This window comes from Centrocercus urophasianus, unplaced genomic scaffold, assembly GCF_019232065.1.
Source record: "Centrocercus urophasianus isolate 14NV4802_14NV808 unplaced genomic scaffold, USGS_Curo_1.0 seq_16, whole genome shotgun sequence".
Classification (NCBI taxonomy): domain Eukaryota; kingdom Metazoa; phylum Chordata; class Aves; order Galliformes; family Phasianidae; genus Centrocercus; species Centrocercus urophasianus.
The window spans coordinates 14,078,130-14,092,333 of record NW_024884711.1 but is presented as its reverse complement, the minus strand read 5'-3'; the positions used below and the strand labels follow the sequence as shown (position 1 = coordinate 14,092,333).

At 37.0% G+C, this 14,204-nt stretch overlaps 1 protein-coding gene across 3 annotated transcripts in view; it reads left to right on the top strand.

The window, feature by feature from the left end:
- PLCL2 (phospholipase C like 2) overlaps nucleotides 1-14,204 on the top strand; it is a 94,006-nt gene that overhangs the window by 28,996 nt on the left and 50,806 nt on the right. Inside the window, exon 2 of one of the 3 annotated variants that reach the window (XM_042816749.1) lies at nucleotides 6,212-6,321. The exons of the other annotated variants lie outside the window; for them this stretch is intronic. The gene's annotated coding sequence lies outside the window, so the exon portion shown is untranslated. The remainder of the gene's footprint in view (nucleotides 1-6,211; nucleotides 6,322-14,204) is intronic. 3 annotated transcript variants of the gene reach the window in all.

Here is a 14,204-nt window from a genome sequence, read left to right as displayed (position 1 = left end):
AAAACCCAACATATTACTACTTTTGAATGAGAGGGAAACTTTCAGGGATGAGTTTTCACTTGTTTTAATGTAATATTTAATATATATATTTTTAATACCAAATATTGGAAACCATAACAATCAGTTTTTCCTCTACTACCAGTATGCCAAAGATGTATAGGGTCAGCTGTTTCAAAGCTGGTTCCAGAGCTGTGCTTTTTTCTATCTATGCCGAACTAAACTCTGATAATCATGCCAAAATTTTTGCTGATGGTCTCAGTGGGTTTTGGTGAAAGATTTTATAAACAAAAGGACTCAAGTATATTTTTCTAGTGAACTGATGGCATCTGCTACAAATGATTTTCTCAATACCACAGGCTTGCTTGGCTAGTTCCTTCCAAAAACATGACATAAAGAGAATATACTGTTCTATATAATCTTAGCAAAAGGCTTTTAAAGTTAGCTAAATATAAAGCTGTGATTCTACTAGAGAACAGTGCAAATTAGTTTGAAACATGAGTGCCTCTAGTGAAGTAAACAAATTAGGAAGTTCTGTGTGGCAGCATGGCTTCCTGTATAAGCACTGCAGTATGTTTGATAAATGGGAAAACACACTTTTGTACTGTATTTTCTTCAAGTATGTAGTCTTTTCTGTCATATAGAAGCAATTATTTGGTTTTTACAAAGCTAGGACGAGACTGTTCTTTCATATGTTCTTCCTGTCTGGAATGCTCAGAGAATGGAAAATTCATTTGATTTGTTATTATTTTTTTTAGCATTCTAGGATATTAAAGTAAATCCTTAAGATAATTTTTTTTTTTAATTAAATGGTAGCTGGAATGTATTTCTTGTATAATGTGTTTTGCCTTTAATAGTTGTGAGAAAGATCACATCTCCTTAGTTACCTGAAAAAAAAATCAGCTGAAAGACAAGGAGATTTAATAATAAACTAGTTACACTGATATGGAAACTTAATCCAAAGATTCTCACATGTATTCATTAAAATTAATTATGTTTATATGATAAGGGTTTATAAAAGTTAATTATATTTGTATGGTAACATCACTTTTCTAGGCAAGTCTCTTGAAGATGCGATTTGCTGCGCCTACCTGCCACTAGCTGGTTTTGCCTGACAAGATTGCAGAATAGAGGTCTCAGACACAGTTTAGTTTCTGTAAATTTCATGAACATTTACAGCTGGGTGAAGAAACACAGCACTGTTTATCCTTCATTACAGTAGGTTACGGAAAACAGAATCACTGTCTGTTTTTGTTGTTTGTGACGTGCTGAGCAAGCAACATGTCTGCCTCCATATAACATGAAAGGAAGAGATGCAGAGCAGGGTACTTTGACAGTATCGGTGTTTGGATGAAACAGACAAGAGCATATAATATTTTAATTAAGAGAGCAGTTTTAAGATATGGAAAGAAGTCTTAAGTAGTTTCAGTAGAATTCTACTATTTTGGTAGAATACAGTTATGCAGTGGTGGATTGTTCTACTGAACAAGTCTCTCCATGTCTTAATTCTCCAGAATTCAAGTACCTTTCTTGCCCTGTGGAAAATTCACATGCATTAGTGTAGCCAACTGAATGTTTGATAGTTTAGCAAAGCTTTGGTAAATATAACTCCTAATAAAGAATAATTGTCACTCTTCATTGTAAGTGTTAATTACCTTTCTTCCCCTCTCTTCCCCTCCTTCCCTCTTGCAGTGGTGAGCCCTCAGCAGGAAGTAGCTTAGTGTTGTTAGCACTTTGCATTTATTTATGCAGTTTAAGGGAAGAGCAAACAATATTACCCCTGTCTTTATTTAGTTGGAATAGTAAGTCATGGAATGCTTATTCTCTCATAGTTACCTTAGCTCCTGAAATATTTTTTATTTGTTCTGTGGACATCCATAACCATCTATAAGTAGAAATTGTAGAAAGCAATCTAAGTTATTTAATTTAACAAAAATTTGGACTTCTGCATCCTTATTTAGTTCTTGACACACAGTGCATGTTTAAAGTTAGTAGCAGTAAAGTTGGTTTCAAAACATATTTCAGTGCACTTTGCTTAGAAAATTAGGAATTTTGACCAGACTTCCTTATTCTACTCTGATTTTAATAAAATAAGAAAATCAGAACTAGATATGCTAGCAACATAATTATCAAATGGTGAATAATATTATTGAATAAGAATATAATAAAAAAGGTGTGATTATGTGTAATAATGTAAGGATCATCCATTCTTGTGGGAAATGTCATTCTTCAAAGGGAACCAAATGAATTAGGCAAGTTCCATAAACTAGTTCGTGGTTACAGAAGTCATTTATCTAAATACTGTCTTCAGAAAGCAGCAACAACAAGAAAAGATTACCAGGTGAATGTTATGACCATAACAAGCTACGAGGCTTCTGTAAATACTAACCTGCTGTGGCAACATACAAAGAAACCAAGGCAAAACATATTAAAAAAATACTACTAACATCTGTTGCTATGTGTTAGGGAGCTGATGGGGAAGTAAAGAATATGATTGAACCCCTTGTCTTTTATACTGCTGAATTTTATCTCTATATTCTCCATGCTATTTATCATTCTTTATCTGCTGACAGCAAATGAGCCTGTCCATTTTCTTCAGACTTTGGACTACATACAACATTTATAGTAAGTTAAAACAAATTAATGCCATACACTGAGTTAGAGATGCTGTGTAAATTTGGAACATTTTACTGACACTTAGAGTCTTTGGATGTTGGAAACATCCAACAAATTAACAACTGTTTACCTTTTGGTTTCAGCTGTTCAGTTTGTTTCTGGAACCAGCTAAAGACAGATGTGTGTGCAGTCTTGCTATTTGCATTAGTTTCCATCCACTTACTCATTTTTATGACTTCTCCAAACTGCAAGATTCACAGAGTGTGAAGTCTGTCTGTTCTTTTTAAGGAGCCTTATATTGCTAGTGTGTATGTTGTTCAGTTGTATATGTGACAAAAAGGGTGAGTATGGCAGGCATTGTTTCATAAAGTTCTGTGTATACATGAAGTGTGTTTTTGAATGCAGAATTTACTTTAATCTCAAGTGGAATTATAGTCCTATTAGTATATAGTATAGATCTCCGTGAAAGTTGACTGTGTAAACATTTCTTTTTAGCTGCCAAAGTTTTATAAACCAGTGAGTAATGTTCCTGCATGCATCCATAAAATATGCTTGTTTTCTCTGTATATCATTTTTGCAATCTGGCTTATGAGAGAAAAACTAGTATGATAGTTCTATAGGTGTAGTACATCTGCAACTGTACAGCTAAATGCAGTGGAAATTTGTGGTTATGCTTTCATGTATCTTGAAATAAAACATTGGTGTTACGATATTGTCTCAGGGACTATTAATTAGTTAGGAACTAAATTACCTTTCAGGGTTGCAATCCTGCAAGATTTCTTTGCGGTTGAAGATACTCAGAAATACCTTGTGTAGGAAGTGGTGATGATGTCAGATTACTCATTTTGGGTTGCCTGACCTCCAGCACCTTCTCAAAGGAGTGACTGGTTTGCCAGGAGTCAAAAAAAATAGATCTTTTAAAGAGGTTTGATGGAAGTAACTGAAAACTGGACTCCAACAATCAATATCTGTTCCAGAAAGTTTTGGGGAAATGTAGTAACCATATTTCATCAACTTTTTGAACTTCCCTTGTGGGGTTTTTCTTGTTTTGTTTTGTTTTGTTTGGTAAATTTTAACAGGTGTGTACTGGTAATTTTGCTTGCTATCACATAACGATAAATAGCTCACTAAGCATCAGGAGGTTATTTACTTGTATGTGGGATGATAATCACTAGTGTGAAGGGAAGTGTTGCCAATTGATTCATCCAGCTTACAGAATTCTAACCAGTTTATTGCACTGAATATCCTGTTATGGGTTAAAGGAACACCTTACATGCAAAGCCACCAATTTTTTGACAATGAAAATAAAATCAGCAGTTTTATGACAGAATTATTAGTCTGTTTAGGACAGTAACACAGTTCAAATTATGTACTGTTGAAGTCTTGACACACGGTTTCTAGTATCTACCCTGTTCTCTGATGTTCTGGTCATAGGCTCTTTATTCTACGCAAGCTGTCTAGTTGTTACTGCTCTCTGTTTTCTGTAAGAATAAATGGCGTTTCATTCTGCAGCTGACCAAGATCCAAAACAGTAGGGAGTGATCACTGGATCATTAACTGTTGCAGCTAGACAGGCCTGTCCAAGCAGGTTAAGGCAAGTCCAGGCAAAACTTGAGGAGCCTTAAGGCCTTTGGTATTATTTTAACAGGAAACCTGTGACACTTAGGTTAACCTCTTACTCAATTGGGTCCCCCTAGGAAAATAAATACAGATTGACTGTATCAACGCAAATAAGTGCGTTCTGAAATCTTACGGTTTTAATTCATGTATTCTAATACAAATTTGATGAAAGATTGCCGTCATAAAATTGCATTTTCTGACTTTCTTCTGCCCTTCCATCACTTGTCAGCTCCTGCCAAGGCCAGTGGGATGCATGGCTTTGTTAAGATGTATTTTAGAGTAGCAGTCTTGGTAGAAAAAGAGGATGAATAGTGCATAGTGCATAGCTGGTTTTAAGCACTTTGGGCAATACATGAATTTCCAACACTGAAAGAAACACCTGTTTACCACAGTAGGAATTCGGACATAGGCTAAGGTCATTTCTATAACCTTTCCTGCTCTCTTAAAATTACCAGTATCTTCTGTGGGGAGACAGCAGGCCATACTCAGATGAGATAAACCTCTCTGTGGTTTCTTGCCCAAGGGAGATAACAAATCTCAGTCTCTGTAGCTGCAGTGAGCTTTGTTTTTGAAGAAGCAGATATTGGAGTAGGGCTTGATACATAGATGTGATACCTTCTTTTTTTTTTTATGGATCCACAGGAGTTCCTGGCAATGCTGTAATGTCTGCCAAGGAGTTCTGAACAATAGGCAGTAATGACAGGTGGCTCAGATGCTTACATCGCAGTGCTGTATGTCCTTCTCATTTAGGTGAAGACAGAATAAAGGGGAGAAGTTCTTTGGGCTGAAATTTTTCTTGTCTCTGAAAGATGGAACGCAGTGGCATCTTTTCTCTGCTTTGGAATCAGTTGCATCTGTCACACAGTGACAGGTGGTTTCCAGTAGAGCTGCATTTTGTTGATTGACTGAGGGATCTGAGGAGGACTGAACTCTTGAATTAAGCTGTTTTTATAATCAGACTGGTATCTATTATTTTTCTAACTATCTACTCTATTAACTGATCTAATAGAAGTCAAGAAATAAGTTCTAAAGTTAGGAGGAGTACGTATAAAAAGACACACATAGATGATGTGATTCTCAGAATTATTTTCCTAGGAAACCATCTAAAACATAATATGTGGTTCATTGGTAGCCCTGGAAACAGACTGCTCCTGTCAGTCACTTTTTTCCTCATGAAAGTTTCTGAACCATGATTTCCTTCTTGTAAATCTGCATCTTGCTTTTCAGATGTAGTTTTTATTGTAACTAAATGCTATTCTGAGAGGTTCAAATACTGTGGTAAGGGAGAAGAGTAAAAGGATCTATGTAAACTGCAATAATTCTGCTGTATTTCTGTGCAGACCATTTAACAGAAGTTTCTGATGGTTGAGCTCCTTAGCACTCTGGAAATAATACTGTACTGGATGGGACCTGCAAGAAATGAAGGGTGTTTATAATGAATTACTGTGGTGAGAATGAATCCTTTATGATGTCGTGCGTACAACTGCAGCTGTTCTTAGAAAACGCTCAAATAAATAATCCTGTACAGGAGGTCAGGGCCGAATTACTGTTGATTTTTCCAAATCTGGAAAACTTTTACACTCTTTTATTGTACAGCTAATTGTTTCCTGTTTCTAGAAATTCAAAAAGCTTAAAAATGGAAATGTGTCTTATGCTGTGGGGGGAATAGAATCCATCAAAGGGTGGTTTTGTTTTTTTTTTTTGTTACCAACAACTTCTAATTATCAATTTTCTACTTTTATTTCATTATTATTACAATTCAAACTGGTATTTAGTAGTATTTTATCTTAGGATTTAAGAAAAGTTAATCATTTATTTGCGTTGTTTCTCCCTCTTGTTCCACAAGATTTTTAATTTTTCTAAACAGTTTTGCCCTGTAGTACTGTGCTATGTAGCTCTCCAAAAAGATCTGTACTAAAACTATGCTAAAGAGGAAGGAAACTTCCAGTAGCTAAGCTGTCTTTGTCCCTTTTGACAGTTAAAGAATCAAACCTGGAGTCAGAAGCATTTTTTCCAGTCATAAATGAGAGCTTACACAACATGACGCTCCTGTAAAAAGAATAGCACATTAGTACACCTTTTTCTTAGGTAAGTCATTAACATGCTATGTCTTGGGAAGTAATCTATTTCTCAGTCATTTCTTGCTGCCAAGCAATAAAATATTTCTGAAAAATAGATTTCAAAACTCTCTTTTGAAGTCTTAAGGCAGGAAAACCTAATCAACAGAAACGTGTATTTTTAATATGTGATGGTGTTTTGTGCAGTGTCTAGTTCATAACGTAGCAAGTGGTTACATTTTGGGAGTGTATGGTACATTGCCTGGGATAATTCACGTCTACAGTTTCCTTTGTTTTGCTCAAATATAATGAGGTGTAGCTAGAATTGCCTGAATCTGCTGTGACTGTGAAAGTTTGTTCCTTTATTTTCAATTTCTATCCCTTTAATTGTGGTACAATTAAAAAACAAACAAACAAAAAAAACCCCAACAACACAAAACTTAAAGATGGGGTAAGATGCATTTCAGTTGAAGTTCTTTTATATGAACATAACTGTGTTCACTTTGGAAAATGGGTTGTATACTGCAAACCAAAGGCAAAAGAGAAAGCCACTAAGATTGTTTTAGTATGTAAACAGGAGAATTGGGCCATGTCTTGAAACCAGATCTTATTGTTTCCAAAGAATACTTAACGTCTTGAGTCAAGATAGGTAGGAAAAAACGACAACAATGTATCACATAGCTTATCATTCATAAAAGTGCTTGTGGTTTGTAAATTTCTTCATATTACCTGGTATACCGACAGGTATTCTTAACTGAATGGCTTGGATGCTTTAGACTGAGAACTGTTTTGGCCTTTGTGCCCTCTTTGCCCCAAAACCTCAGAAACTTAGAACTATTTTGTTGGAATAGCTGTGCATGCAAAGGTCAAGGCAAAAAGTTGTAAAACTTTTAATTTCGAGGTGAATTTGTAGGTCAGTTGAGATTTTATCTGCAAAAATAACCGATTTTTCTTTAGGTATCTTATAGTTTTGTGAATGATTGTAACAAAGATGCAGCACAGAACAAGCTGCTGAAATAAGGTTTCAACATACGCTAAATCAGAAGTTACAACACATCAGTGAAATAGTTATACTACTTATTGTTTGTTCTTTCCTTTTAAACTCTACTGACATTTAAAATCCAGTGATACAGAAGCATCAGCCTGCCAGTTTGCTCTTTTTTTGTTTTTAATTTTGGCACTTCAATGGTTGCCTTTATTCTATGGATTCAAATGTAAGTATTAATACTGAGGGCTTGTCTCCTTTGGATTAGATTTGTTGGTATAGGTGACATATAGGGCAGCTCTATTTTTAGGGAAAAGACAGATTCTAACAGCAACCTTTTTTTGCTGGCATAATTTAACTATTGAGAGTGGTGAGATTAGTAACCAAAAGAGACATTTGCAGATAAAACTGTGTCTGTTCTAGTACTTTTTTGGTACACAGGTATCATTTACAGCTGAGATTTTCTTTATCTTTCAGTCAACTGTACACACAAACTTTCAAAACTCTCTACCACGTATTGGTTCCTCTGTATATACTTCATGTATGAAAGTGGTAACTGTGATTTATTTTCAGTTCTGAATGACACTAATAGTCTACTAACAATGAAGCAGGAAAATAAAAGTTATTACACAAATTCTTCATTGCTGAAGTGGAATTTTTACATTATGTTGAAATAGTGAAATATAAAGGATGTTTGAATTTGTGATATGTCAAAGATTAAAAGTTCGTTAAAAATCAGTAAACACAACAAGACAGAATAATCAGTCAAAGGCAGGAAACTAGGAAAGTAAGGGGGAAGACTTTTTAGAGCTCATCCACCTTATTTTTTTCTCTGATAAATCAAGTGAGCAAAACATCACGAAGTCATTTAAGCACTATGAGGCTGTATTGTGTGCAGTTATAAGGTCAAGGTAAGGAAAAAGAATGTGGTTTCTAAGTATTATATGAATCATCTTTAATTTTATCTTGACCACTGAAGGTATGCTCTTTTTTTTGTCAATGGTTTAGATGTGCTGTCATGCTGAGAGAGTGACTTAATCTCAAAGGCCTTTGGGTCCACAAGGAACAGATACTAATTCCATTATTAGTAATTGAATGGGAGAATTGTTTTGCTTCTCCGATTGGATTCAGTTTTTAGATGCAATTTAAGTTAATTTTTTGTGCTTTGTCGTGTAACTTTTTCAGTATTTGTCATGTGTAGAATATTCAGAGTGCTCCATACAGTGTATTGAGATACTGTAGACAAATACCTTAATGAAAGATTGATATTTCCCTAGTATGTAGTAGTGATTTAAAAAAAAAAAAAAAAAGTAGTTCTATTTTCCAAGTTACCTTTTCCTCTTCAGAACACAATTATGGCATTACTATATTTTCAGTGTTGCTAATACCAAGTATTAAATATAATGAGCTCTGAAAATTCAAAGTAGAATTATTTTTACCTGCCATGTTATCCTGATGTTTGAGTGCATGTTGGACGCATAGCCCTCCTCCACATCTAGAAGATGTGTGAACTTGATTTTGGGACATCTGAAATTCATGCATACTTTGTCATCATTCCAAGTGCTAGAATTCTTAATTACACTGAGAATTTGTGTTAAGATAAGATCATCAGCTGTTTGCTAAGATGCATCTGTTGTATGTGGGGTTTCAGACATCACTAGCTTCAATGTATTTGCTCTTGACTCTTGCATCCTTTAACTGCTTGAAAACGTAGTGTAAAAAGCCTTCAAAGTAGGAAAAGTCCGGAGGAAACTATTATGCCTAGGGGTTTATACATGTTTAATTGCGCTTGTTTGGTAAAGCGTACAGGTGACTTAATACATTTGGTTTGTCAAAGCTATGAAAACCTAAAGACCATATGCCTTGCTTATTGGTTGTTAGCTCAGGTTAAACAAATACTTTACAGTATTTGTTTTTTGTAATCTCTCTTATGTGTCTTTCTGTCATGGGCATCTTCTATTAAATATTTATAGTTCAACGTTCTTTTCTAAGTAATTGTAACTTATGAATAATTAAAGAACAGAATTAAGGGAGAAAAAGGCATCACTGTAGGGTTCAGAATGAGAATTTCCTATAATTGTTTGACGACTGTTACATACATCTGAAAGTCAACAAGGAAAACACATACCAGAATCAGCAGTATCACCTGGTTAGCAAAGGTACTTGGGTTCATGTCTTTTCTGCTTGCGTAATCATTGAGCAATGGTAACATTCTGAAGTAGGCAAAAAAACAATTAGAATTTTCTGCTTTAAAAATAGATTTATAAAAGTTTAATTATAACAGGCTTCTAAGTAATACATCTGAAATGGCAACTCAGAAGAATTTGGAAGATAATCTTTTTTTTAATCAAGTGGCGTGTTTTAGAAAGTTTCATGTATTGTACTTAATTCAACACTGGATTATGTTCATGGCATTGAAGAGTTAATATTGCTAATAGTCACTCTATTTGATAAAAAGTAATTTGAGTTGTCTCAAACCACAGAAATATAGTAGTAGAACTTGTGAAGTTCTGCTTTTTTTTTTTTTTTTTTTTAAGAGCTATCTTATGAAATTTGTCCAAATGTAATTATTCAAGAAGCAGATTTGAAGACACCACTTATCAATTACAATTAAGTAAATCAATTGAAAAATAGGGAGCTCAGGGACATGATTTAGCAGAGGGTTGTTAGGCTAGTATGTTTAGGTTGAGGTTGGACATGATCTTGAAGGTCTTTTCCAACCTGAGCAGTTGAAGGATTCTGTGAGCTATAGGGCAGAAGCAATGATCATTTTTAGAAGAAAAATATAAATTTTATTCCTCTTACTTATTGTACTTAGATGAAGTAGCCTTTAAGGAATAATTTTACTTGTGCTTTTCTTGGAAAACACTGAGTGACAGAAAAGTACATATAAAAAAAAACACTAAGATCTTCTCAAGAGAGCAGATGACACTTGGATTGAAATTTGGATAAAATACATGAATTGGCAGTACAGGTAGAAATGAATGCCAAATGAAGGGAAGGGAAGTAGTGTAATTTACTGTGCAACTTTGTGGTGAGAGGTATGGTGGGATGACAAATATGGATGCATGAAAAAGTCCAGTTCTCTAAATTAGGTTACAATGATATATACAAATCTGCTGCTCATTTTTTATGAGCCTAAGTTTAAAGTTACACTTCTAAGTGTAAAGTAGCCTACATGGTATTCCCTTGACTGTCAATTTGAGCTTACACTGCGGAGGAGAGACAGTATACTTGTTCGCTGTATGACTAAATCAGTATTTCCTAACGAACACTGTTGTTTTCACCTACTGGCTGCATTTTCAGCATTGAAAAATATGATTGTTGCCTGCAATGGAGTTCTGTGCCCTTTTCCTTATTTTTTTATTTATTATTTAGATTTATGTAATACTTTAAAAGTATAATGGAGTACATAATAACAATGGCACTCCAAGATGCGTGCTCCAGAAGCTCCTTTTTATCAGGTGGCTTACCCTGTTGTCTGTGATAAACTTTGGGAAAGATGCTGAGCAGGCTTTACCAGCAGTTAGGTGGAAGGGTATAGAGGACTGAGCCAGTACTCACACTCACCTCTTGCTGATCCTCATTCTTCTTTGTCTCTGATGCTGAAGAGGAGCAGTAGAGATGTGAGATACATTTTTGCAGATCCAGTGCTTTATCTGAAATTACAAAATCTCAAACACAATGATTGTGTGTTGTATCTATAAATTACTAACGTACTGTATTTTTGCCTTAAACTGTGAAGCCTGACAGCTGTGTTACAGACATTACTTATTTTGCCAATTCAATCAAGTTGTTGTTTATGCCCGAATCAGAAAATAGAAAAATGCATTGCTTTCCAACAGCAGTAAAGACTTGCAGCTATGAATACTTGAAAAAACCTGAGATGTGATTGGAAGTGGCATAGATACTGTACCCTTCTGCACCAACCACCAGGTGCCAGGGGCTGCTGAGGCCTTTCCCATCCCTTGGTGCCACTCTGCAGTGAGAGGAGGGGGCAGTTCTGCTGCCCTACAGCCCCCCTTAACTCTCTATGCCTAGTGCTCAGCAAAGACATGTTTGTGGTCTGCCCTGTGCTCTCACTCCGCTATGCAAACGTTGGCAATGGAGAGATAAGAGGGTGCACAGAAGTGTCATTGCAGACTCTGAAGTACCAAAAAGGAGAGTAATTCACTGTTTTTTAAAATTTTATTTTATTATGTTTACTGTCCTGTCTTGAAAAGAAGTCCTAATGTAACAACTAGATTGGACCTTCATGCTGAATGTCAGACCTTCTTCCTGTCTAAAGCAAAGTCTTTTACTTCTCCAAAGATACAGCTGTCTCTGTAGCTTCTCTAACATCACCTGGAGGCTTTATGGAGCTTGGGACCATCTGCTGGGCTGCTCCTGTTGTCCTGGCACTGGAGCTCAGAGAACACCAGTCCCAGTCCTGCTGTCTTCCTTAGGGCTCACTTGGAGGCTGCAGGAATCTTGGGTCTATCCACTGGACTTCTCCTGTTGTCCTGGCACAGCAGCTCAGAGGATGCTAGTTCCAGTCCTTCCCTTTTCTTCTGAGCTCGGCAAAGAAAAGATGAGAGGTCTTAGAGGGAAGAATGAAGGATGGGGAAGAAAGAGTGTAGAAAGATCAGCAGCTGATGCAGGGGCTTTCTGGTTGTATAATCAATGGATATTAAGATGTACAATCAGTGGATATTAAGATGTTATAATCACAAAAGAACAAGAGAGTTAGGCAAAGTAGACTAAGATAATAAGGAGAATAAATGGAAGGCTTACCTGTATGCTAGGCTCACCTACAGAAAGCACCAGAAGAAGAGCTCTCCAGACTCTTAAATAGGTCTAGGAGGGCTGGAGCCTGGCTCCACCCTTTCCAGTCACACAGCTGAATTGCCTTCACCTGTGCTCCTCTGGCTGGCTCATGGCTCGCCTCAGGTGATCAATCAGAGGTTCAGGCCGTGACTCAGCAGTTCCCATACACTGGTGGATGGTGACTCCTCAACACTGAGATCAAATTTGAGAGCCCTGGTATACTGCTGACACACATGGCAATATCTCCAAGAACGCGCGATATTGTGGTGCCTGCCAAGCCCTGATAGAGTTGGATGCAGAACTTCCTCTGGAGGTAGGTCCATGTCCATGGACTTGACATTGCCATTGTCTTGGAGTTGCTGCTCCTCTGAAGCCAAAGCTGCTTTGGTGGGGGAAGATCCATCCTTTTTCTCTATGGCTGTTTTGGTTGGGGGGAAGGCTATGGCCTGGGAGTTGACTTAGTTGCAACAAGTGGGATTCTGCAAGACTCCATTTTCAAGCCACTTAGTTATCTATAATGTTTTCAATTACTCTGATAAAGATCTGGAAGTTATGTTAAGTAAATCTGTGGATGAAGCTAAATTGGGAAGTGTTGGCACCCTTGAGGCTGCAGAGACCTTGCACCAAGATCTTGCCAGATTTGAGAGTGGTCACCATACGCATGTAGAAGAGCAAGTGCTGGATTCTGAACCTGGGATGGGGCAGCCCTGGGTCTACATACTGGCTGAGGGATGATGGGTGGGAGAGCAGCCCTGTAAAAAAGGACCTGGAGTTCTAGTTGGGAGCAAGTTGAATTTGGTCCAGCAGAGTGGCTGGGCAGCCCAAAAGGTCAACTGTACCCTTGACCGTACCAGACTCAGCACTATCAGTGGGTGAAGGAAGAGGTTATCCTGCTCTGCTCTGCACTGTGTGTCTTCACCTTGAGCACTGTCTGCATATTAAGGTGCCATAGCATAAGGGGGAGATAAAAGCTGATAAAAGCATCTTAGGAAGGGTACAGATATGGGGAAGAGTCCAGAGAATAAGATGTGAGGAATGGCTGATGTCCCTTGGTTTGTTCAGCTCAAAGCAGATGAGGCTGAGGGAAGCTCCTCGTAAGGGGAGCGCTGGTCTCTTCTATCTGGTGACAGCAACAGGGCAGGAAGAAATGGCATCAGTGGCTGGTTAGGTTGGATGTTAGGAAAGGTTCTCCACCAGCAGGTGATGGGCATGGAACTGGCTGTCCATGGCATGGGTCATAGCCCCAAGCTGCCAGTTCAAGAAGCATTTGGATAATGCTTTCAGACAAAGGATTTTAATTACGCTCTTTGCTTTGTCTGTCTGGGAAGCCAGCCTATGGAGAGGACAGGGAGAAACTCCTGAAAACCTACAGTGTGTTCACAGAATCATGGAATCAGAATGGTTTGGATTGGAAGGGATCTTTAAGATCATATAGTACCCTTAAGTAATTTTTAGCAACTTTCTGTTGATGCAGTTTCCTCTATCACAGTTTAGGACTGATCACTTCTTGGTTTTCATAAATAATTACTGTAGTTTATATGAGTTAGGTTAAAATACTGGGTTTCTTTAGATCTGAAATGTGTATGGTTTTGGTTTTTACTTAGTTTGTGAAAACTGGATGCCTGTTTTGCTCCACTGGAAGTGTTACTCAGAAGCCTGAACATTAACTGACTCAATGAAAATAAAAACTTAGACTTCCATGCCAAGTATAACTTGGTCTTTGGCTCTCTTTAGGCTCCCAACAGTGTAGGCAGTTTCCTTTGATGCTTATTATTTATTTTCTTTTGAGATCAGACTTTTCTTCCCTTTCCCTTTCTCACCAGTGTCAGAAGTTAATCTTTGAAACCAAATGACTCTTTATTATAACATCATCAGTGCATCCTCACTGGATATACACATATAGGAAAGAATGCTTCAGTGGTGTCATTTTTACTATTCTATTTTAATATTCAGATGCAATATTCTCAAGTTCTCTCATTATGAATATTGATCTATAAATGGAACCACATTTCTATGAGCTACAGCAGTTGCTGAACTTAATTGGCAGCATGAAACTGCAGAATGGAGAAGACTTGGTTGTTATAGGTGACTATTTCTTTTTAATTTATAAATGCTACTAGTCA